The sequence below is a fragment of the Acomys russatus genome, chromosome 14 (assembly GCF_903995435.1).
Source record: "Acomys russatus chromosome 14, mAcoRus1.1, whole genome shotgun sequence".
NCBI lineage: Eukaryota > Metazoa > Chordata > Mammalia > Rodentia > Muridae > Acomys > Acomys russatus.
Genome location: NC_067150.1, coordinates 39775726 through 39802150, shown reverse-complemented (window position 1 = coordinate 39802150; position 26425 = coordinate 39775726). Strand labels below are relative to the sequence as shown.

The 26425-nt window shown below is 45.4% G+C and overlaps 1 long non-coding RNA gene and 1 other non-coding gene across 2 annotated transcripts in view; both read right to left on the bottom strand.

The window, feature by feature from the left end:
• LOC127198431 (uncharacterized) overlaps positions 1 to 26425 on the bottom strand; it is a 130749-nt gene that overhangs the window by 99911 nt on the left and 4413 nt on the right. The window lies entirely within an intron of this gene.
• LOC127198808 (small nucleolar RNA SNORA48) lies at positions 4813 to 4954 on the bottom strand. The gene has a single exon (XR_007831855.1). It is a non-coding gene; the product is annotated as a small nucleolar RNA SNORA48 (small nucleolar RNA).

Here is a 26425-nt window from a genome sequence, read left to right as displayed (position 1 = left end):
GCTATACAGCAAGTCAGAGGCCAACCTGTGCATATGAGATTCTATTTTTAAAAATTCAGTTACATATCTAGGAGCTTATTTTATATCATCCTAATGGTAATATAATGGTAATATAAATTATAAAATATAAATAAAAAATAAATGGTAATATAATGGTAATATAAATTATAAAATATAAATAAAAAATAAATGGTAATATAATGGTAATATAAACACTATTACACACAGCATCCTGAAGAATGTGACTTATCTTTACGAACTGATATAAAGCAATAGTAAAAGTCAGTTGACAAACAGAAGTCAACTGAAGAAACCAATAATAACCCTGAGTTCGGTTCCTCAGGCTCAGATAAAAAACAGGGGCAGCAGTGTAGGGGAGGCAGGGACAGGAGGGGCTTGCGGGCCATTCACTCCGGATGAATCAATCAGTGAGAGACTTGGTTCTTCCCAAAGTAAGATGGAAAGTATTTGAGGAAGACACCCAACATTGAACTCTGATCTCCACACACTTGCAAATATACATTCACATATCCCTCCCTACATACATGCACACATGTGCACATGTGCGCATTCATACACCGCCTACCCAGACACTCCAATATGGATAGACTGGGCTAGAGTACAACTTGTGAGGGAGAAATTTTTAAAATAAAATTGACATCTTTTGTATATCAAAATTGTCATAGATATTAAACAAGAAGAGGTTGTACTTTGGTAGGGGAGTTAAGAGGCAGGGTCACAGAAATAGCAGGTGGATATGTGCAGCGTGTTCATGTATGTCTCCCCATTTGCATTTTTTACTCAGGTACAATTGCTAAGGCATGAGGAAAGATGGCTCATTTACATCAAGATTTGGAGGCCCAATCTAAACAACAAGCTACAGTGGTTTGAGTAAATACATTATGATATTTTCATAAAAGACTATCATGAAAGCATCGGAAATGAAGCTTATGGAGGGAGGCTTATACCCATGGTGAGTGCTTTATGTTATATAGACAATTTAAAGCCTAACCTAGAGGATGGAATGTTGCTACAACTGTAAAAAAGAAAAACATAAAAAGATGTATAAGCAAATAAGGACATATACCTAGGGAAGGACAAGTAGTAGCTGAACAAATACATTTTCTTCACAACTATTTGCAGAGTTCCTGCGTGTGAGTTCCTCAAGATACTACGTGCAACCATGTGTATCGCGGTTCCGGTACTTATGGAGTATAGCCTAGCAGGAGAGAGGACAAATGAAGAAAGACAAAATCTTACATGAGAAAGAATGGCAAGAGTTGGTTGGAGGAAGCATCCCTGGAGAGCCACTAAGCCCTGAAAGATGCCGAGGATTGGGTCACCCAGAGAAGATGGATCAGTGGGTCTGCAATGGAAAGGAGGGGACCCCAGTGAACACAGAGCAAGTGATGGGGACAGACCGGAAACATGGGGAAAGTGGGCCAGGCACGGGGCACACAGGCGCTTCGGGCTGCAGCAGGGACTATGATTCTGTTCCCAATGCAGCATTTTTGAGAGTCTGGGCCATTGCTGTGGCCGTGTCTTGTTGAAAGTAACGTGCTTTTCTTCTCTCTACTTTTACTATTTCTACCATCTGTGGAGTCTGAAGTTCACTATGTCACATCCATGAGTGGGTTTCTGTCTTCTTGTTTTGTTTGGATTGAAAGGACTCTTAAATCTGACTTTAAACATTTCTGGAAAATTTTCCAGCCCCCATGGCTTCAAATATTGCTTCGGCCTGATTCTCTTATCCATGCAGATCTTGAATTAAACAAAGACCAGATCTGAGTCTTTGCTCCCAATCAATCCCTCTTACACATTTTCCATCAGGTGTAGCACATTTTAGATACTAAATAAGCTTCTTCTTCGCAATCCTTTGTCTGCTGTTAAACCCATCAGCTCAGCCACTGTTATTCTAGTGTTCATATGTAGAAATCTCATTTAGTTCCATTTCAAATATCTTATGTTATTTCTTTGTAAGCTCCCATGAAAATATTTTTAAATTTTTTTTTTTTTTTTTTTACTTTTGAGTGAATGCCTGCATTCTACCATGCTTCTTACCCACTTAGTACAGAGCTGATGGGTCTATTTTTTTTTTTTTTCTGTGTGTTCTTTAGACTGAATTCTCTCTTCTAATTTTCACTTAGGACCTTGGTAGTTTCCACTGTCCTTTATTCATTGCCTTTGAACATTATTTCTGAGATATCTCTCTTGAACCTAGAAGCATTTTCTAAGAAGACAAGGGGATTTATTTTTACCCATGTGTACTTTCAGAGTTTGACCATAGCAAAGCAAATCCTCAGCAATTGATGGTCTTTTCAGTTCAAAATAGTTTATCCTATCCATTAACTAGGTGACTATTTTGTGCTTACAATTTCTAGGGGAGAGATGATTTTTTGATGTCCTGACTTCACAGAACTAAGAATGCATGCGTTTGAAACTCTTGAGATGGTGATCCAATAGCTTGCCTTTGGCATTACCTTCCCTCCCCAGATTTCTATAGAGAATGGGTATCTCTTTATTTTGTTTTTTTGTTTGTTTGTTTGTTTTGTTTTTCAAGCCAGGGTTTCTCTGTGTAGCCCTGGCTATCCTGGAACTCATTCTGTAGACCAGGCTGGCCTTGAACTCACAGATCCACCTGTCTCCACCTACTGAGAGCTAGGATTAAAGGTAAACACTCCCACCCAGCTGAAGATGGCTATGTTATTAACTTTGAGAGTCCTGGGGGTGTGGTCCTTGCCTCTTCTATTACCTCATGCATCTGAAACTGGTTTATCCACTTCAGGAAATGCGGAAGAGGTCAAGCTCACTATTTGACTATCTGGATTCGTATTTCTCTTATCTTTTGATTTGGTAGTTCCTTATAATTGGTAATTTCATGTTTTTAAATGAAAAAGATTTAAATGCTATTCATTTTCAGTTGTTGTCAGTACAAGGTTTTCCAAATAACTGAGCTGGCCTTATTTTCAGGAAAAAATGCATTGTAAAGGCAGTTGGGAGCCTCTAAAGGCATTGGGCAAAAGTGACATGATCTAATTTGCTTTTCTTTCCTTAAAAAAAAAAAACAACCAACTTTTTATTTATTCTTTGTGAGTTACACATCATGCACCCCAGTCCTGCTCATCTCTCTGTCCCCTCATATCCGCTCTTTGCCCCTGCAACCTACCCCCCCAAAATAAAAAAACACACACAAAAAACAAAACAAAAACAGCATAGAAAACATCTCATCCTGGGTGTTATAGTATGTCACAGTGTGTCCCACAGTATATCCTTCTGTCCACACATCTTTACTTGCTAATGTTCATTGCAATGAGCCATTGGTCTGGCTGGAGATCTCTGGCTTCTGTAACACCATCAATACTGGATCTTGACTGGGCCTCCTCCCAGTTATCCTGTTGTTGCCCTGTGTCATGGAGATCCTGCAGCTTTGGATCAGCAAAACTGGTCCTTTCACCCATCCCAAGCATTTACAGATGACATAGATTTCAGGGTGGAACAACTCAGAGTCCTGTATCTGGGCCTGGGTAGTAGCTGAAGTGGTCAGTGCATCTGCTCTCTCTTATCCACACCACCACGACAAGCTCTCCAGCACTGCTCCAGATAGACCACCCAGTGCCACCATCAGTGGGAGGCATGGTCAGCTCTCCTGATCTTATGTCTTCGGGGCTGGCTCATTCACACCAGTACCTTTAGATCCAGAGCTCCACTGTGCTGCCCTGTCAAAGCATGTGGCTCACCCTCCCAAGTGCTGCAGCCTTAGATGGGTTGGACCAGTTCTCCTGCTCTCACACCCTCAGGGCTGGCTCACCCATGTCTTCACCAACAGGGCCAGCTCCGATGTATTGCCTGGGCAAAGTGCAGGGCCTGCTTCTCAAGTGCTGAGGCCTGGGCATCTCAACACTCTCATGGCCCAGAAGCCAGATCTCCCAACTGCTGCAGGTGGCGAGAGGCAAGTAGCGATAGGAGGGAGGGTGTCACCTCACCCACCCACCCATGCCATCTCATGACAGAAGAGTGGCAGAGCCAGCTCTCCTGTGCTCTTGCCCTTGGATCTGGCTCACTTGCACCACTCCCACCACCAGGGTCACCTCTGCTGTGCTGCCCAGGTGAGGGGCAGGGCCTGCTCTCCTGAGTTCTGCAGCTGGTGAGGGGCAGGGACAGCTCTCCTGCTCTCATGGCCCTGCCAGCTTTCCTGACTGCTGGAGGAGGGGAGGGAGAATGGCATCACTTCTGTACCCTTGCCACTTCACCACAGATGAGTGGTGGGGTCAGTTCTCTCACACTCATGCTCTTGGGTTGGTTTACTCACACCCCCACCACAAGGCCAGCTCTATTGTGCTGTCTGGGCAAGGTATAGAGCTCACTCTTCTGCTCTCTAGAGTGCTACAGCCAGTGAGGCGTGGGGACAGTTCTGCATAGGCCCCTGGACATCCACATGGTCCCCAACAGCTGCCCAGACCAGGATGTCCCCATGTCCTCTGGTGGTAATATGGACCACAGAACCCTGCTTCTCAGTAGAGCTGGGAACCTCACCATGGCCCTAGGTGCAGTGCTGGCCATTCACAACCGGCTACTCCTCTCCACCCTCAGGTCTCCAGGCTCATCTCTCTTCATAATGTTCAAGCTACTCCGCTTCTCCTTCTCTCCCTGAGACCACCACATACTTGCACATTGTAGTGGCTCCCTTTGCAGTCTGGCCACATGGCTAGTGGGCCCCTGGATGGCATCTGCTGTTCACAGGAGGGCAGGTCTGAGGTCTGCAGGTCTCTGTGTGTCTTCTTCCTCCTGCACTGCCTGTATTTGATTTGATTTTTGTGTATCCTAGACATAAAACAGCTTTGGCCACCAAGCCAGGCATCAAGCTAGGATGAACAAAGGACTGCCATCTGCTCTGCCCATGATCGCTATAAGAACAATGCCACCAACAGTGTCTCTTTGCTCATTGCCAGGAGGTGCTTTTCTCCTTTATATTCTCTCTCTCTCTCTCTCTCTCTCTCTCTCTCTCTCTCTCTCTCTCTCTCTCTCTCTCTTCCTCCTCCTCCTCCTTCTCCTCCTCCTTCTTCAAAGTGAGGTTTTGCTATGTAGCTCTGGCTAGCCTGGATCTTAATAAGTATACTAGGCTTAGTCTTGAACTTGCGATGATCTCTAGCCTCTGCCTTCTGAGCACAGGGATTACAGACATGGGCCACCATACCTGGTGTCGTTTCTTTTCTTTAAAAAAAAAAAAAAAAAGTTAGTCTATACTATGAACAATGGGGTGGATGAGGCAAGGGTAAAGTCAGGAATTGTGATGAGTGACTGTCGTGTAATCTGGGTGAGAGGGTGGCCCCACTCCAGTGTGACAGAGGAGGACAGGTATAGGTAAGTGGAGCTGTGTTTTCTATATTAGATAAAAACAATGGCGACAACTGGATACTGGAGGAGGGACATTATCCAGGATGACCTCTACTCTCTGTCTTAAACATCATTCATATGAGCATATGAATAATATTGCCATGGGAAGAGGTACCAGATATATGGTAGACTGTACTGGTTTGGTCCAGGAACGTGGGTGTGTTTCGTGTGTGTGTGTGTGTGTGTGTGTGTGTGTGTGTAAAATTTAGAGCTTCAGTCAGAATTTTTTTAATGCTTGAGATGTATCTAAGATATCCAAGAATTACCATTAATAATGATTATTTCACAAGCTGATAAACTCTTCTCACATTTTCACTACTAGGCATGTGTTTTATCTTAAAAGTTTAAAATTTATTTTATGTGTATAGGTGTTTCTCCTACATATATGTCTGTGTACCATCAGTGTGCCTGGTGCCCACAAAGACCAACAGAGGCTGTCGGGTTCCCTGGGACCAGAGTTTAAAATTATTATGAGCTGCCATGTGGGAGCTGAGAATTGAACCCAGGTCCTCTGGAAATGCAGTTGGTACTCTTAACTACTGAATCATCTCTCCAGCCTCGATATATTTTATTTTTATAGAAAAAAGTTATTTAAGAATAAAGGTGGGCTGGCCAGATGGTTCAGTGCTTAAAGGTGATTGCCTTAATAACCTGACCCCAGAACCCATATAAAGGGAATGGGGACCCAATTCTACCAATTGTCCTCTGACCTCTGTATGTGCCCACACAGACACACACCCAGACACACACACACACACACACACACACACACACACACACCCCACACAGAGAGACACATAACACACACACACACACACACACACACACACACACACAGGCACATCACTCACACACACACACATCACACACACAAAAAGAGACACATCACACTCACAGAGGCATATCACATATACACACACACAGAGGTATATAATAAACACATACACAGGCACATCACTCACACATGGAGGCATATCACACACACACACACACACACACACACACACACACACACACAGAAGTATATCATACACACACAGAGAAACATCACACATACAGGCACATTTCTCTCTCTCTTCCACACACAGAGGCACATCACACACACACACACACACACACACACACAGTCATATTACATTCACTCACACAAACAGGCAAATAACACACTCACACAGGCACATCTCTCTCTTACACGTATACATAGGCACATATCACACACACACACACACATACACGAACATCAAATACACAAACACACACAGGCACATCTCTCTCTTACACACAAAGGCACATCACACACATACAAGGTGTGTCACACATACATACAAATACACACAGGCACCCACACCAATCACAACAATAATAAATTAGAAATAATAAAATGACTCCTCTGCATACTGTATAAAGTAGACATGCTGTGGCTATGGCTCGGCGCTTTCCTAGCTTGTGTGAGGCCTGGATTTGATCCCTAGCACTGCCGAGAATGTCTTTTAGGAAGTAGAAACTGATGATTTCCACATTAAGCTTCCTGCTTTTGTCCTGTGTGTAGCATTTGTGTTTCTGTGTCTCCCACACTGTAAACCGTTTCTCATGAATTTGTTTTCACTTCTCCTTCCTGTCTGTCACCTCGCTCTGCGCACAGCCAGTGCTGGATAAATGCTGAGGAAACGAAAGTACTCACGTGTGTGACGCGGGTGCTCACTCCTCATAGCCTACCTGAGTCTCGGGTCAGACTCAGTGCAGGGCTGTCATGAGCACCACCTCAGACCATGGCAGACAAAGCTCACTCATCTTTCCTAACCTGCGTGTTAGTCAGCTGCCTGCCACTGTGGGGAAACACCTGACACAGAATACTTATCAAGCAAAGAGGCCTAGTTGGCTCACGTTTTCAGAGGAGGAAAGCCTAAGATCAGACAAGCATCCCCACTGTCTGGCCTCTGAGAGCTGTGGGCAGCAACCACTATACTTTAGATCTAGAATATTCCTTAAAAGTTAATATGTCAAAGACTTGGTCCCCAGCTGGGGACAGTACTGGGGGGTGGGGGCCGAGAACCTTAGGAGGCTGAACCTACTTGGTGGATGTAGGTCATCCAAGAGTGTGTCTTTTAAAGACTTTTTCCAGGTAATTGATGTTTGAGCCAAGTTTTCTATGTTCTGAGACCTCCCTAGCAAAGGGTGCTTGAATGCAGAACAAGGCTGGGGACTTTGGTTGGTCTCCCCCCACCCCATCTCTCTCCTCCTCCTCCTCCTCTTTCCTTACCTTTTCCCTCTTTCCCCTTTCTCCTTTTCTTTTCCCACCTCCTCTTTGATCTTTCCCCTTCCTCCCTCCTCCTCTCCATCAGGAGGTAAGCTCACTGTCCTTCTCCCCATCCCTCACTGTAACAACCGCTCTGCCTCAGTCCAGACTCAAGTCACTGTGGACCCAAACCAGGAGCCAACACAAGTCTTCCCTCTGAGCTGTTTGTGTTGGGTATTTAGGAAGCTAGTGCAGCAACCTGTTGTGGTTAGAAGCATGCGAAGAAGAAGCAAACAGTTGTATGGTGACCCAGGACAGGAGGAAAAAAAATGCTTGGGCCTCTGTTTGCTCCTTTTCACATGCAGTTGGCCTCATGCCTCCAGTCACCTAACAACCTCTCACCAGGTCCCACTTCCCAGCAGTGCCACCCCAAGGTATGTATGTTTTACATATGAGCCTGAGGTGTAAGTGTGTGTGTTGGGGGAGGGGAGGGGAGGGGGTACCCTCATGCAAGCCACAGCACTCAGAGAGGTTGGATGGCAGGCAGAGTGAACACAGGGGAGAAACCTAGTGTCTCAGTCAGGCTGCAGCAGTACCAACCATAATGCATTTGTTTGCCTCCAGGCTTTGTGACAGCACAGATGGTCTGGAGACCTCCCCCCCAGCTCAGGACCCTCAGACACAGCATGGGCCTGCCTTCCCCCATAATGAGCCTCCTCTCTCTCTCTCTCTCTCTCTCTCTCTCTCTCTCTCTCTCTCTCTCTCTCTCTCTCTCCCACAAGAACAGACTGTAATGATGATATTTCACTCAGCAAATTCTGGGAGAGACTAGAGGTTGGTTTCCTCTTGTTTTATTGTCTCAACTGCTGCATAACTCTAAACCTTCTTAGAAATCCCTGCGTGTACAGCCCGAGGTAGAGCCGCCTCTCTGGAGCCAGTAGGCTGCTCTCTTGTTAATTATGTACACACTGGTGTCATTCTCAGAGCCAGAGCATGGGAAGGCCATAGAGCATAGACGGGTACTTAAAAGTCAAATGCCCACCCCCCAGTCTCTCAATGGGGTAGTAAGCAAGATGCACAACGCGGATCAGAAAATGACAAACATGTCCCGAGGTCCATAACTCCCTCCATCTCTTCTTCCAGTTCTGGAGTTTCTCCTCCCAGCTGCAGCCTCAGCGGTGCTGAGACAGAGACTTGTTAGAGTTCCTGCAGGGAGGTGCCCGGTACCACTTCTGCTCTAATGCTCCCTCCTTTGGCAGGTTCTCCGAGGGCCCGTGCCAACACCACAGGCTATCTGGGGAGAACACCCAGCTGGCTACCCCAAGGAACAGAGATGCAGAACCAGGCCCAGCCAAGCCAAGGACAGCTGTTAGAATGGCGCTTTGGGGAGCAGAGGCCACCTTGTGTTCTGTGTCAGCAAGGCCCCAACAGCATCTGCAACCCACAAAAAAAAAAAAAAAAAAAAAAAAAAGCCAGTGCATAATGCAGACATGTGTGTGCACGCTGCAGCTTTCTGTCTCCTTCACTGTCCTCCCTGGATATGTAAAATAGAATGACTAGCGAGTGTTTTCCACTTACAGCCATGTCCTCAAATCCTCCTGCCCATGGCTTCGTTTCCTGGTAGCCAGGCCATTTGGGAGCTGACGTGCTCCCTGTATGCCACAGGGAAGCCTGAACATAGCAGAAGGGGCATGGTGCTTGGTTTTCAGGTAATTGGTGTTCGAGCCAAATTTTCTACATTTTGAGACCTCCTTAGCGAAGGGCAGTGGAGCCCCGAACAAGGCTGAGGATGAAGCGGGGATGCTGGGACAGCTGGAGCCCTAGATCCTGACCTAGGAGTGGGTACCAAAACCCCCACCTGCATCCCTTTGCGGCTCCCCCAGGAGCAAGCTATCCAACGATCCCACAGCTTGGCTGAAAGCAGCTGGAAAAATGTCAAATACTTCATTAAAAGCAGCAAGAGACTCTATTGTAAGCCCACGGCTCTGGCCCATCAAAGATCAGACACAGGGATCCAAATCAGCTCTGGTTTCAATCAGAGACCAGATACTTGAGAGGGGCCTTTCAGTGTGTGTCCTTTCAATGTGCCGCAGGAAGGCCCACTCTGGTTTCTTCAGTTTCTAGCTTATTTTTATATCTTATAGAGCTCTTCAGGAACTGCTGCTGGACGGACGGACACACACACACACACACACACACACACACACACACACACACACACGTGCGCGTTTGTGTGCCCTCATTATGCTGAGGCAGGGGGAAGCAGTCAAGTACTTCAAAAGCTAGACACAGATTTGAGTTTTCAGGTATATTGAATTCCAGGAAAGGCAGTCTCTCCTCCTGAGAAAGGTTAGGATTTGGAAACAACTTTAATCTGGCTGGGGGGGGCTGGGGGGAGGGAGAAATACACACACACACACACACACACACACACACACAGAGAGAGAGAGAGAGAGAGAGAGAGAGAGAGAGAGAGAGAGAGAGAGAGAGAGAGAGAGAGAGAGAAAGCTAGCTGAAGGAAGTGATGGCGAGAGAGGGAGAATTGTTAATTTCAATTGATTTTCTGATAAGGTTTCATATCCTGAAGTGTGCTTCAAATCTGAGAAGTGACATCTGCAGAGATGCCCATCAGTGTCTGAATCCTCCTGAATGTAATTAGATCTGAGACAAGATAGAAGACTCACTACGGTGGCCCTTAGGGAGGAAATGGTCTTTGAAAAGAATTATGTTAATCAGGCTAGCCTTCTTCTTGCATCTGCTCTGCTGTTATTCTGGGTAAAATTAATAGGTCTAAGGAAGGAGCCGATCATAATGACAATCTGGTCTTCACAGCAGGAGGTTTTATAAAGGAGCTGAACTGTGCCTTGTTGAGAACACTTAAAGTAATTAGTTACAGGGCTACTCACTTTCTTTCCTTTTTAATAATAATAATGGTTATTAATGTTTACAAATTAAAGAGTCTTACTCCAGATGAAAGGAGTGCTGAAATGGAGACTGGTGCAGGAGCCCCAGTACCTTTCTGCCTCCTGCTCAGGGACTCAGGAGGCTCAGAATCCCCCTTTGTCCACAGGATCGTTCTGCCTCCCCCCTCCCCTCTTCTGGGCATCTGGAGCTTGCAAAGGGGGAAAGGGGGGCAGTAGAGTTCAGGGGGGAGGCAGATATTTCCAGCCTTCGTATGCCTGCTACCTGGCACAAAGTAGATGTTCAGTAAGTGTTGATATTTGTTGGTCAGACTGTAGAGAGAGCCAGAAAGAAATAGTCGTTTTGTGTGTTTGTTCTTTAAGGAGGTAAAGCAGCTGGAGAGATGGCTCCATGATTAAGAAGAGCACTTGCTGCTCTTCCAGAGGATCCTAGCTCAGCTCCCAGCACCCAGATTGGGAAGCTTACAACTGCTTATTAATCCAGGTCCAAGGGAGCCAATGCCCTCTCTCCTGTCTTCTCTGGTTACCCACACACATGGTAGTAGACAGACAGACAGTCACACACACACACACACACACACACACACACACACACACACACACGATCTGTTTCTTATAAAGGAAATGATATGTAAAAGGAAAGAAAATAAGGAAGAGCGACTCAGCGGAGAGGTGGAGGTGGGGAAGAAAGGCAGGGAGACAGAAAAAGCTTTCTCGTGGCTCCACTGAAGGATGCCGCTTCAAAGCAGGTATGGCGTTGTGCTATGATTTGTGTTGCAGTCGCCAAGCCAGGGGTGGGCATACTATAGCCAGCAGCTAAACCCTGCCCACCATCTGTTTGCACGAAGGAAGTTTTGCTGGCTGGTGTACTCATGTCGTCTGTAACTGCTTCACGGCCACTCTCTGTTTGAGTAGCCTTGGCACTCCAAACCCAGAAATGGAGCAGGTGGTCTGTCTCGGAGAAAGCTTGCTAACATCTGCTGTTATCTCCTAAGGTGAGTGCATGCTGCAATCCTTGAGCAGAGACAAGACTCGGGGACACCTCAGAAGAGGGGGCAGGGCTGTAAGAGCCACAGGACAGGGGAGGCTGCTGAAAACCGTGCTCTTCTGCACATGGCAGAGAACTTGCCTCCAGGAAGTTTGTATATCTATGGCTGCCTGCACAAGCCCACACCACTCAGTACTCACAAGAGGGTCACAGGGCCTCACACCATAGTTGAGGAAGCTAATGGTGGTTGTCTATGGCTAATAGAGTACGCAGAAGCAACATTAACTGAACTCGCTGGGTTTTACACACACACACACACACACACACACACACACACACAGAGAGAGAGAGAGAGAGAGAGAGAGACAGAGAGACAGAGAGAGACAGAGAGACAGAGACAGAGAGAGACAGAGAGGGGAGGGGAGGGAGGGAGGGGCGGGGGAAAGAGAAACAGAGAGACAGGCAGGCAGACAGAGACAGAAAAGGAGATGTTGAGAAGGAGATGCAGTGGGGAGCAGGAGTTGGGTGGAGAGGAGTTGAGGGTAGATACAATCAAGATCCATTGAAACGGATACATTTTCAAAGAATAAAAGAAAAAGATTCTTGAGTGAAAGTACCATTCCAGAACAGAGCTCCTCATCTGCACCATGCAAGACTTTTCATGAAGAAAAGTACATGTGCGTGCTGTGGATCTGCTTCCCAGATCTGCCAACAGCAGGTTACGTGCCTTGAATGGTTTGAGTGAAGCTGGGTGTGTCAGGGCCACCAAGCTTGGAATCTATATGCCTAATGAACTTTCATAAAACCACAAGAGGTTTTTTTTTTTTGTTTGTTTGTTTGTTTTTTTTGTTTTTGTTTTGTTTTGTTTTTTCTTTTTGCTTATGAGCCTCCTGGTCAGCCAGAACCCTGTTGATCTAGGATGGACTCATTTGAATTGGGTTGCAGGTTGCAGGTTGCAGGGCTGCAGGATGTGTCTCTTCATGCTTCTTAGATGGGCCATTTCCCAAAGCATGTGCTCTCATGGGGACAGTCAGGCACACCTAGCATCTGCACCCATCACATCTCTGAATAGCCCCTTTGCCACAGCAAGAAACAAGAAAATACTCTCCTTCTACCTTGAGGCCAAGACAATTCAGCCACATGGCCAAATTCAACACGTTGGATTCAGAAGCATATTCCTGCATGGAGATCAGTTGATGAGATTATTTGTTGAAAAATTATCTCCTATTGATCAAAGCATTAGCTAAATAGTGTCTGGAGCCAGTTGCTTAAATATGTGGCCACTTTGATGCATGACAATGGACACACATGGGGGTCACAGTGTAGTGGGCGGGGCTACAAACCCTTTTGCCAACCTGGCACCAAGTTACCCTTGACCTCATATTTGCTTTTTTCCTATCTGTGAACCACATACTCAAGCAAAGAAAATGGCAGCATTTCTCCAATAACTCAAATGCATTGATCAATTTTATAGAAAGGTCTCAACTACTTAAGAAGAAATTAGGGCCTTTGGGAGAAATACAGGTCTAATAAAGACAGAGTAAGATTGAATGTGGTGATAACAAGGAAGCCAAAGGAATCCAGGACCAAAGTCAGATTCCAGCAAGAGCTGAGGTCACCTTAAAGAAGGATGACAGCCATGGGCAGGGGGTCCAATTAATTAATTACACCTTAATTGAAAAAAGCTGCCTCTGTTCTCGAATTGTCCTCACTGTCCTCTAGAACCACAGGGAGTGCTGTGGCATCTGGGGAGGGGGAGGGATGGAGACAGTTATTTCTCTCTCTCTCTCTCTCTCTCTCTCTCTCTTCCTTCTGATCCACGGGGGGGGGGGGGGGGGGGGCGTAAGGAAAAGGTTACCATGGGATCAACAACTTCATACATATGCAGAAGAAACACAAATCAACCTGAAATCCAAAAGAAAAAAATTAAAATATAAATAGACTTGTTTGTTTCAAGGATTTGCAATGAATGCTTGACTCAGTCTGAAGATTAATCAGTGGTGGGTAATTACACTCACACCCATGCGCGCATGCGCGCGCCCCCCCCCCCCCCACACACACACATTCAGGTGCACAAAGATAACCCTGGTTCCCCCTAAACAGCACAAACACAAAAACTGTGTTTTCTGGTTGAAATAGAGGTAAAGTCCCCCAGAGCTCCTTCCTGAGCTCCTGAGTTCCAGCCCAGGATGACTACAGCGGGCATCACTGAGAAAGGGACAGACAGACTGCTCTTCCTCTTCCTCCTCCTCATTCCTCCTCCTCTCCCCTTCTCCATTTTGTCTCCCCTGCATTCTCCACAGAATGCTGATTTTTCTTAACAAAAAAGACATAGGTGAGCCTCAATCTAGACATTCATGCACTGTCCTTCCCATGCAAGTTCTGCCATAAACAATGAGGCGAGCACACTCAAGCTCTGACCCCAGGGACTCAGCCTAGAACAACATCTGGGTGTAGCGCCTCTCTCTTGTACATCCTGCACTTGGGAAGTGGAGGGGGCAGGATTTCTATGAGTTGAGGCTTGCCTGAAGTACATGGGGAGTCCCAAGCCATCCTGAGATACACAACAAGACAAAATAAAACAAAATGACAACAACAACAGAGAGCAGTTTTTCTCCACTGGGGATAATTTTGATTTTCTAGGAACATTTGACAGTGTTGGAAGACATGGCTGATTGTCTTAGGGATGTTGCTTATTGTCCTGGATTTGGGAAGGTGCTACCAGCATTTATTGGGCGTAGGCCAAGGAGACTGTTAAATCTCCTGCAATACATTAAGAAAGCCCCCAAACACAGAACTACATGTTCATAGTAAGACTGGTTGAGAAACCCTAACAATAACAACAACAACAAACATAGGCCCAGGACAAAAACAAGAATCCAAACACATTAAGGGGCGAGGAGTCCCTTCCAGCTTGCAGTTAAGACTCTTCTATGTACCATGGTGCTTGGGCTGAGACAAACGACGTATCTTATTTCTCTCTAAGCTCTGGGTCTCCCACCTCAGTTGTCTCTTAGCTTTGCTGCCACCATTGAGTCACAACAAGGAAACGTATGTTCCCTAATGTGCCATTCCTGAAGGCATCTTTGTATTTGATTTATCCTTTTAACTCATCTGGCTTAGCAGTAGCCTTTATTTGAAATAACGAGTTTATCAGAAAAAAAAAAAAAAAAAAAAAAAAAAAAAAAAAAAGGAAACAAATCCATGTACAGCCTTATGAACTAGAAAAGACCACAGACTGAATACTCCATGACAGTGGTTTTGCTGACTGACCGCAGCGGCGTACCAGCTTCCTTCTGCCACAAACGTCTCTAGTTCCCCATCTGTTAAATGGGGGCCTTATTATTCCCACTCACAGTGTTCTTCCTCAAGATGGACAGTCTGGAAGTCAGCCAGGCCTACTCATTGAGGAAAGAGATTGGAAACAACAGGAAGGAATTGCACCGTGACTGCGCCCTCCTGCCTGCGCAGCACTGGCAGGTTTCTCACTTGTACAGTGAGGACAGTAACGGCACTTCACTAAGAGCCACTCACTGAGCAGTGCATGCCAGGTACTCTTCTAAGTACATAGCAAGTGCTCAAATCATATTAGCCATCACCGCAAATGACCATCACCATAACCAAGTGGCCACTAGGTTGGTGATCTTGAAACATCTCACTAAAGTGTCAGAGGTTTGCTAGGAGAGCAACAGTGAGAACCTGAGTTCAGCAATGAGACCGCTAAGAAACTGCTAAGTTAAGGCTTTTAACCTCAGCATTCTTGACATCTGGGCCAGTTAATCTTTCGTGATTGGATAAGACTGTCTTTAGCACTGTACAATGCACAGCATGCTGTCCCAGGCATCTATTCTTTAGATGGAAGTGCTACCCCCCCTTACTCCAAACATTTGGATATTGCTATGTATTCTCTGAGATGCAAAATTAATTTAAGAACCAAAGTTTTAAATAATAACAAAATTTACTGACAGTTATAGTAATCACATACAAGGAGTTGCCCTCTGGCCACCTGCAACTTTCCTTTCAGCTGAATACAAGGGCCATTTGCATGTGTTGAATGGAGACAAAGGTGTTCTGAAAATAAACTCATTCTGCAAATCTGAGACTCCCTCTCACATTACTGCCCAGTCACCCCTCTAAGGTGATGTGATTGCACTCCACACAGTAACCACGAGGTCGATGGGTTGCAAATGTAGAAGCGAATACATTCCTTCCCAAGAATGAGTGTGAAATCTCTTGATTAATGCATATATTCTACCCAATTATGATGTTAATATAAACACGACTTTGGAAAGATAACAATATAAATATGGATTAATCAGCAATCACATGTCTCTATCAGACTTTCAGTCAACAGGTCTTGACTTGGGACCTCATCGCAGTTACTAATGAGATGGCTGGAAGCCAGACACGCGCGGTCTCACAGTCTCTAGGTCCCCATCTCGAAAATGTGGTTAGTGGTGGAAGCTAATGTAAGAGAGTTCTTAAGTAAATGAGAAGAAGTTAGGGCAGAGTAAGGCACAAATGAAATACCCAATAAATGTTAGCTTTTATTGCTAAGGAGAAAACTGAGTAAAATAGAAACGTTAAAACAAGACTAACACGGGGATGGAGAGATGGCTCATAAGTCACAAGTACTCAATGTTCTATCAAAGGACTTGAGTGTGGGGGCCCAGCAACCACATGGGGGCTTATGTCCATAACTCTAGATTCATGGGATCTGGATCCGTTACTTTCTTCTGACCTCTGTGAGCACCAGATACACATGCAGGAAAAAAAAAAAAACATTCAAATCTATAAAATGAAATCTTAAAAGATAAACAAACAAAACCCACACCATCCTAAATGAATTTTCCCTTTAAAAATTTTTAAAATTTGGGTGCTATTTAAAAAAAACTTGAGTTGCCAATTGAAAAGTGTCTCCCTCAAATTCATGCCCATGAAGAAATATTCAGAATGAGGGGGCCACTGAGATGACTCAGAGGGTAAAGGTGCTTGCTGCCAAGCTTGATGACCCAAGTACCAATCCCAGAACCCACATGGTGAAGGAAAAAACCAACTGTGTTTGTTGTCCTCTGACCTCCACAAATGTGCTATTTATTTATTGTGTATAGTATGTATGTGCACTCACACACATGTGTGTGTGTGCATACTCACACACTCACAAATAAATAAATAAATAGATGCATTTTTAATATAGTTTTGTTTGGTTTAGAAATTCAGAATGAAAAGCTCACTCAGAGATAGGATCACTGCAAATTGGATTGGTTATGGCAAGGGCTTCCTGGACTAGAGTGGTCCCTACTTCCAGTGACTGGTTCCTTGAGAGGAGATCACATGATATACAGGAGAGAAAGGTATGTGCAGTGAGGAAGGAGAAATCTGAGGGAGCTGGTCACATGTCTGGGGACACAAGGCTTACTGGTGAGTAGCCAATATTTTAAGGTAAGGAGGCAGTTTTCTTTGAAGTATACTTCCTGGGAGGGTAGGGCCCTGCCAAGACCTTGATTTTAGACTGCTAGCCTTCAGAAACCAGAGATAATACATTTCTGCAGATGTCACATAGTACAAGATACCTGAAGATGCTAACATTCCAGCTTCCTTTATCTCTCAAGCTTTTCGGTGGGTACCACTGCTTATTGACTTGTATAAAAAATGAGGTCTCCTTATAGGTATTTTACTTACTTATGGATTGACTGATTGATTGATACAAAGTTCTGCTATGTAGACCAGGCTGGCCTCAAACTCATAGATGTCACTTGCCTCTGTCTCCTAAGTACACCACCACGCCCAGCCCCATAGGCGTTTTACATCATCTGCTATTTACACCAGAGTCGGAAGCATATCAGCAGAGCAGATGGGCTAATTCACACACTTCTCTCCATCCTTCTCCTCCCACTTTCTTACGGCAAATGGCCCCAGAAGAAAGCCACCTTCTCATCACAAACAGGACGCTTAGTTATACTGGGCAACCCTCCTATGACATATGTCTTCTTTATTGCCGTCCACCATTACTCAGCCACCACTCAACTGACCAGTTGAGTCAGCCAAGTGCTTGATCTGTGGTGGATCTCACCATTGACACCAATGGCTCATAAACAGCTCTTGCCATTGTCTCACTGAATCTAAAATAAAGAACCCCTAGCATCCTGGGCTTGTAAGGGACCATAAAAAAAAACCCACCACTTCTAGTATCTTCCACCTTCTGCTCCCTACTGCATGCTAAGCCCAAGGGGGCTTATACATGACAAATTACCCTGTACCTAATTGTATAGACAGTAACATTTTATTTTAACAGGTTTTGAGTGCACATTTGAGCAGGGCCCCTGGGCACATATATGGTGCAACACGCCTTGGTCTTCACTGAAAGACTGTGGTGTTGGAATGAAGTGACTGAAAGGTCTGTGTGCTGGCTGGGGTCAACAAGTAGCACTATGACGTGTGCGGTGGCCATCCTCCGCTGGCACTGTCAGTTCGAGCATCCACACCCGGCCTTTCTATGTGGTTTGGGCTCCTCACAGCTCAGCAAATGCATTTCAGGAGAGAGTGGCCCCCAAATAAGCCTTTCAAGAGATGCAGGTAGATGCAGTTGACCTTTCCTGACCTCCATTTCACTGCTTTCTCTTGGGTCATTTCTTGATGACAACGCCACCAAATCCCCTTGTATTGAAGATCTACATGTGATGTGAACTAAGAAAACCTCATTGCGCTCATCTTTGGAAAAAAAAAAAAACAAAATCTAGTAAAGTAAAAAAGACTAGTAGCCCCGAGACTCCAAATAAGATAACGCAGAGCTGAGGAAACTCCTGAGAAGTGATGAGGGCTGTGTGAGGACACAGGCTCAGGTGTGCATCAGCAATATGCCTCACCCTGTTCTCCCCATGTGACTTTTCTGCAGAGAATGTTCACACCTCCATGGCTTGCACACTCTGCATGTTAGTATGAATGCACCATTGCAGGTAGCTTGTATCAACAGGCCACGTCTAGACTTCTCCATAGAAAGCCTAAAGCAAACACAGTGCTTCTCAAGCTCACATAGGGAAGATAGATTCCACTGAGGAAAAGCGTTAAGTTCTCGAGCCTCATCATTGGGTTGAGGAGACATGTTCATTTAGCAAAATCTTGAGATGACAGAACCACAGCCACAGATGAATGAGTCAGTGAGTCCGCAAGCACGTGTTTGTACAAGCCGGAGCACTGCCAAGCCAGCTCTACATAGGGTACATATTGCTTCGTCTAGGATGACAGAGGATAAGCCCGTGCGCTTATCTTTCTGCTTGTTTTTATCGTTTGCATGACTTTGCTGCTAGTCCATGTAAAACCCCCACACTGAGCCCAAGGCACCAGCAGAGGCTGTTCTGAGAAGCTGTGGCTGGAACAAGAAAGAATGGTGGGGAAAATCGTGGGAAAAAAGATCCCAGGGCTACGAACAGTGGGACCACAGCGCACACATCTCTTTCACTGTTCAATGGGAGCAAGCAGAAGTGATGATCTGCAAACTCCAGTTATGTCCTGTCAAAACAACTGACTTAAAAAAATAATAACATTCCATCAGAGAGCCATCCCTGCTGGGAAGGACCTGGGCACAGCGGTTACTGTCTGTGATACACATCTGGCAATGATCACACATCATCTTGTAAGGGCAAAATGAATGCCATATTCTATATGTAATGTATATTCTACAATTAATGCCATGGTCTGTGACTTCACTTCTTCCTGCATTCTGGGAAAGACCACGCCCTGTCATGAACCAGACCTGCCTGCAGTCTCCAGAAACTCCACCTGAGTGATTAGATACTATTAACTAACTCCCAATGTTCCTCTGAGATAAAAAAAAAAAAAAAAAAAAAAAAAAAAAAAAACTTCCCCACCAGACTCAGTCTCCCCACAACCTGCCTAAAGGTTGACATTCCTGTGACCCAACCCCTCCCCCTTCCCTTTATGAACCCACTGTGCTTGAAACTCAGGGTCACTCTCCTATCCTGCTGTGTCAGGAAGGACTGTGATCTGAGGCTCGAGCTTTGTAATATAGGTCCCTGTGTATGTTGCTTCGGTATTGAGTCCTGGCGGTCATTTTTTGGGGGGTATCATGATCTGGGTGATCTTAGTATTACATTGAGCGATTTCGGTATAAAATCTCATGCCATGTTTCCTATCTCAGGTGTATTTTTGAATGCTGATAAATTTGGTCTCACAGGCATAGGGAGACTGTAGCAAATATGATGGCCTCTCTGATATTTTGCCTATTGTAGATGTGTAACTCAGTGTCCTGACTTGCTAATCCTTTAGTTATTTGTTTTCTGGGTTGTCACTCCTAAGTACAATGCCAGGCTTCTACCGTTCTCTCCCTTGACACCTCCTGTATATTCCATGTCCACTCCCCAAAGTGGGAGACTGATTGCTCAAGACCAAACCCAATGTCATGTTTTCCCAGGCATTCTCCAGAGTTCATGCACCCCACACCCACCTCTTCCTCTCACACTTCCCATCTCCCCCGACCCTTCCTCAGCGTCTGCCATCTCCTTTTATTTAACACTGTATGTCTAAGCTGAGCTTTCTACTCGGCTCAGAGTTCCCGGGACGGCAGAGACCAGTGTGTTTCCTCCATTTATCTACAAAGCAAACTCAGCTGCTAGGAAGGAAGGTGCTTCCAGTAGCCGATCCATGTCTTTTCCTCTCGTCTGCTCCCCTTTTGATGTGGAAGAGACTTGTAGGAAAAGTATGGCTGGTACTGAAGCTTCATTCAGAAGCATGGGGTGGAGTGAGCTGGCTGGGAAACTGAATCTGAGCCTTCCAAGAGGAACAAGCTGACATCTGCACAAACCAGAGCCTTTGAACCCGTTAAGAGAGTGCATGAGGCCAGTGACAGTGATCACATCCAAAACATTTGTCATTCTAAATATCCCCCCAAAAGTCCTGGCTAGCAGATAAGAGCTACAATGGCCCTTTGTATATTCTGTGAGGAGACAGATTTTGGGAACCGGCAAGGATTTGCCCAGAAGCCCGAGGCACTAAGCACCCACGCCTCTGCCTGTGCTGCTCTCCTGAGCACACCTCCACTGGCGGATGTGAATGAGTGTGAGCAAGTGTGAATGAGTCATCCTAGAAAGAAGCAATTTCTGTAAGTGACGTGGAGGGTTGAAATGCTGCAGTTCCTGAGGTAAATTATAATTGACCTTGGGCGATCTTCAGTTCTCTAAGTTGTCATCCCTGTCCCCATCTGCATAGTCAGAATCATCCTGGCAAACAGATAAAGACTTCTGGAAGGGGTTAAACATAACAAAATCCCAATTTCCCACCAATCAAAGATCTAAGTGTGTTATCAGACAGTGGCCAAGGTCTATGGCTAAGCTCTTTCTCCATATAGCCTACCTACTACCCACTAATGTATTTGCAAAGGGTCTTGATATATATGGCTCTTTGTTCTGTCTCCATAAAAAGTCCGGTGCTACCTCATAGGATCATGTATTTGAGGAGTCCTAAGTCTGTGTTCCCAGACCACCACCTCTCATATTTGGCTTTTTATTCCTTAGAAATGAGAGCTGTTTAGTCAACATCAGTAATCCTCAAATGAGGCACCTATTACACATTTTGAAGGGCCGGACACTCTAGGGCCCAATGGAAGTACAGGGAACAGAAAACCATGTTAACCCAAACTAAAGGAGGCTTAGATAGGCCCAACCCCTCATCGGTATAATTGGCTTTAAGTCTTTTCTTGTGTCTTTTTTTGCAAAGGGCTCTGGTGACTATTCTTTATGTAGGGCAGGGGTTGTCAGGTTTTTTTTCCCATAATGGGCCAGCAGTAAAATATTTAGGCTTTCCAGGCTATTTGATTTCTGTTAGAATTGTCCATCTCTGTCATTAAAGCATAAAAGAAGTCATATTTCAAGTAAGCATGGCTGCTCTAATAAAAACTTTTATTTATAAAAAGAGACGGAAGACTGGATTTGGCTTGTGACCCCTGCTCCCAGGCAATCTGTTTCTTAGCTTTGTTCCGTTCCTGTGCCCGCACTCTGGCTTCTGTAACCCAGCCCGTTTCCACTGCTGCTTCCCTTCCCACTCCTTCTACCTTTCACATGCCTATTTTAAGCCTTTGGACTTTCCCCATGAAAATTTCATAGACTGCTCCAACCTGTACAACTCCAGAGAGTGTCTTCTGTAGCCCGTGGCACTTAACAGCTAGTACCGCAGAATTTAGAGTCTAATTGTTTCCGAGCAGGAGATTCTTAAGCAAAGACAGCATGCCTTATGTGGACACGGATTTCCTCCCTTCTCATATTAGGGCTCGACACAAATGCTTGCTAACTGATTAATTGACAAACAGCTACAGTGGTTTCTGTTGGTCCCTTCTTCTTGTGATAAGCTGATTAATGGACCCTCCACAGAATGGAGGATGCAGACATCTTGGGGGAAGGGGCATCTTCATTCAAGAATTTGATGGAAGTGTTGCTGAGGAGAAGAAACCCCTCATATCCAGTACAGACACTGCCAGTGTGATTAAGTGAAAGATCTAGCGATGAGATGAGCCAGGAGTACTTGGGGTTGCCACTCAGGAACCTCAGGTACCCTCGAAGCAAGAGAAGCCAGGGTGACATAGAAGACAGAAGCAGGGACAAAGTTTTGAAAAGTCACAGCCGCTGGCTTTGAGGACAGAAGAGAGGTGTAGCTAGGAAGCCTGCCAATGCAAACGGGAAACAAATTCTCCCTTTGAGCGTGTGTAAGAACCAGACCCGCCAGACTCTTTGGTGGGAGCTCAGTGCGGGTCACTTCAGAGTTCCACCCGCAAGAACCTCAAGGGAATAGTAAACTTACGCTGTGTTAAGCCATCGCGTTTGTGGTAATACATTGCAGAAACAGTTAAGAAATGAATACGTGCTGCAAGGGGAAAATACGATATGATTAAAACCATCAGGACGCATTTGTGCATCTGAGCTAATCAGGCTTTGCTAGCACCGTGCATACACACCTAAGCAATACAAAGCAAGGCTTGAGAGATGGCTCAGTGGGTAAAGATGTTTGACCCCAGCCTGCTGGCTACCGTCACTACTGGGAATCCACAAGATGTAAGGAAGGAACCAGTTCTCACAAGCTGTCCTCAGGTGGTCATATACACATGCACACAGCATGAAGAACGTGAAGAGTTTTTAAAAGAAAAAAAAATGTAAAAAAGGAAGGGAGAATTCTGACACATTCAAAGGTGCCAGCCCATAGCATCGGGGAGGGTGTGGTGGAACTAAGCAGATCCCACCCACTACAGCGCATGCTCCAAACTAGATCCCACTACAGCGCATGCCCCCCAGGCGTCCTCCTTTCCCTGCTTTGATTCCATCCTGGCTTCCAATCTATGGCGGTACTCAAGAGGAGTCTCCTGCCTTGCTCAGTTTTTCCGAATGCACCCATAAAGCACACCCAGTGGTGCATTTTACCGATCACCTAGGCGCTTCTCCATCCAGCTGACATTAAAGAAGAGCCACCACAGCACCTGTACCTGGATGCGGTCACCGAGACAATGTATTCTCCAATCTGGAGGAAACATAAAGTAAGTTATTTGAAAAGACCATGGAAGGTCTTTGTCTGTAGGAAGAAACTTTCCAGTGATTTTCTGTATGAAATCTACTCTTTGAGGTCTAGCCAAAGAAACATTGGTCCCAGAGAGTTCGGTTTACGGTCCGACTCAGTACCCGCTTTATGATTTCGGACAAGTCACTTAACCTGTTTGATAATAGAGTCTGACGACAGCAAAGGTTATAGAAGATCTGTCCAGCCCCATTTAATTGGCCCCAGCGAGGGATATTTAGCTTCTCTGTTCATCTGGACTTAATAAGACTTGTATTACAATCTTGTAATAAAGCTATCCAGAGACAAACCCAAGGGGCAACTCTTATCATCCAGATTTCGGAGGCATTCAGGACCCCAGCAAGCCCCCTGTCGGCGAAGGAGAAGCAGCAATCAGTCCTCCGTGACTTCTCTAGCTAAAGCTACTACCGGGTACAGGGCCCAAGAACAAGCACGCATTTTCAGAAGAATGGGTTATAACCGCCCCCCAACCCCCCCCCCTTCCTCCACTCCTTCCCGACCTCCCTCTCTGTGTGTGTTTAGGGGGTGAGAGGATGGGGTTGGTTACATGCCTGGAGTAATCATAGAAATCCTCTTTCCACCTGCAGAAAAGCAAACAAAAATCTCTTTTTTGAACCCTGCTACATCCTTGAACTATCTGCCAGGCTGTTGCTTCCTGCCACTGTACATGTCATCACTGTCATCCTTTCCCAGTCACCCCTGAACATCTTCCTCCTGACTCTTGTTCCAGATAATTTACTCAAATTACTCCCTACCAAACTGTTCTTAGCCGACAGCTTCAAGAGTCCTCCTCCTTCCTCTGTGACCTCTTCTCACTACCATGCCCCTCTCCTCACTACCATGCCCCTCTCCTCACCCACTATTAGCTCCCTCTCCAGCCGGCATGACAGTGCCCCTTTTGCGCAGTCTTCTGTGTTTGGGATTCAACTTTCTCAGCCTTTGGCTTTCCTTCTCTCTCTCCCCAGATATAGTGGTCTCTGGGTCCTGTATTTGGTCTTCTGCCCTCTTTACCTCCACCCATGGTCCATTGACTCCCTGTCTGATCACTGGTCCAAACTCTTATTTCTGCTTTCCCAAATGCATTGTAGACATTGCCCCATGGACATTCAAAAGGCATACTGAAATAAGCCTAAATCTGAATTCATGCTGACTTCTATAAAAAAAAAAAAAAAAAAAAAAAAAAAAAAAAAAAAAAAAAAAAAGAAAAAGATGGTTAAGAAAATGGCTTTTCACGCTTTTATAGGCTCTAGTTCCAGGCTCCACTCCTCTCTGACTTAGCTGTGTGATCCTCGACATGCATTTTTGTGTCTCTATCTCTTCATCTACTGTAAAGGAAAATAAAATTACCTGCTTTGCAGAGCTTTTGAGCAGGTGTTAAGAGGAATGTGGTAAAGTCACACTGTTACTGCCTGGGGCACAGTCTTGGTTCAATAGATGCTAGTTGCTATTACATCTAACTTAAATCTTCCTGAAAATGACAAATCCTTTCTCCATGTTAATCAACCTCAGTTTGTCACCCTGACTCCGCCCACTTGCCAACTACAGTCATCCCTCCTACCCAAGGCAATATAAATGTTATGTAAACAGTTGTTACGCTAGATTACCTAGGGATTAACCACAAGAATAATGTAAGTCCAGCTCTTGTTCAATACTGATACAGTTTTACTCAGGTCCATGGTAGGTGTGTGGAACAGAGGATGTGGAGGGCCAAGCATGTTGCATGCCCTGTTTCTACTTACAGCTTTCTACTTATTCAACCTTCTTGTTAGGGCCAACAGCGGCCTGCTGCCAGCTGCTTCTACTGTTTAGTCTCCTCTCCAGTCCTTCCTGCATCCCTGATAGTTTTATCTTCCGGAAGTGTAGACTCCTCACGTCACTTTTTTCTGCCTCCAAATCTCCAGTGGCTTCTTATCACAAGTAATGGCATTCAATGCTGTGTATGAGCTTGTCCTTTCCTTGGCACTATTTTCTACTATTGCCCTATGGGTATTGCATACCGCACTGAAAAATCACAGTGCCACAAGGAGACATCTTGCTTTCCAGATGTGTCCCCTCTCCTTGGGTCACTCACAGTGCCATTAAAGCCCAACAGCAGCAGCACTTAAGGATCTTAAAACATTTTGAGTTACAGCTTCTTTGAAAATCTAGTGAAAACTTGGATTTCTCCAACCAAGATATAAATGAACAAACACACGAGGGTATTATTTCAGACATCCACGGACTCCCTCACTCCAAGTTTCTTTTGCCCATCTTGGAATTACCTTTTCTTTTCATCATGAAATGCTTAAAGAAATATGAATAACTTTTAGGAAATGTGTTACATCAGTCTCAATAATTCTGTTGTCTTTGTTACCAGCTTTCCTTAACCCCCAGAGGCACGTTTTCTTTGGTGTTATTGTGGATTGAGTTTCTAAATAAGGTTCAAAGATGATCACTATTGAAAGTGCATGGGTGCTAGACAATAAACACTGGCCTATGGGCATGTAACCAAGTGAAATTTTGTTTGTGGCAAGAAGGTAGGAGAGTGTAACCACTACACTTCCCTCTGGAGTCTAGGAAGAAAAGGAAGTCTCTTAGACTAGGCCTTGCTGGGAGTGGCTGACTGTGTCCTTGAGTTCATTAATAGAATTGGGGGGGAGGTCAGAAGTGACCCCCAACCCTGATGGAAATAGCAGATGACTTAAAATACCTATCAGGGCCAGGCATGGTGGTGCACTTGCGTGACAGGTGTCACTTCAGCCCACCTGGGTCAGAATCTCTGAGGCTGATGAGGGAAATCCTGACACTCTGTCCCATGAGTTGACTCCACTGAGGATGCTAAGAAGTTCAAGTGCTGCTCCACGGTGGGACTAGTATCATAGGGATTAAAGTGCGCAAAGATGGTTTGGTGCCCCAGCTGCCCTTCTGATTATTGGCACTGGAAACAGGAGACATTTCTCCTGCCATCCTGAACTAAGCTGTGTTATTTCTCAAGCAGCATGTTCTGGAGCAGGCTGGAGACTGGTGTGTGCTCAGGGGTCCAGCGTCTGGGTCATCGTGCCTCCCCTCCTGCAACTGGCTCTTTGTTTCTGATCCTGGCCTGGTGAAGAGATTTCTGCTTTATCTTGCTCTGGTACATCTTACCACATTTACAGAGGACTCCAGTTTGCCTGAATTATGATAGTAATTTGGGTAAACGCCTTATCACCCCTTTCTGATCGTGATGCTCTTCAGGGTAGACAAAACCAATTTCCAGGTTTGGCGTAGCCATTGTATTGCCTTATTTCACCCAGACAGACGAGGTCTCTTCTGTCTCCCTCCCCATTTTAAACA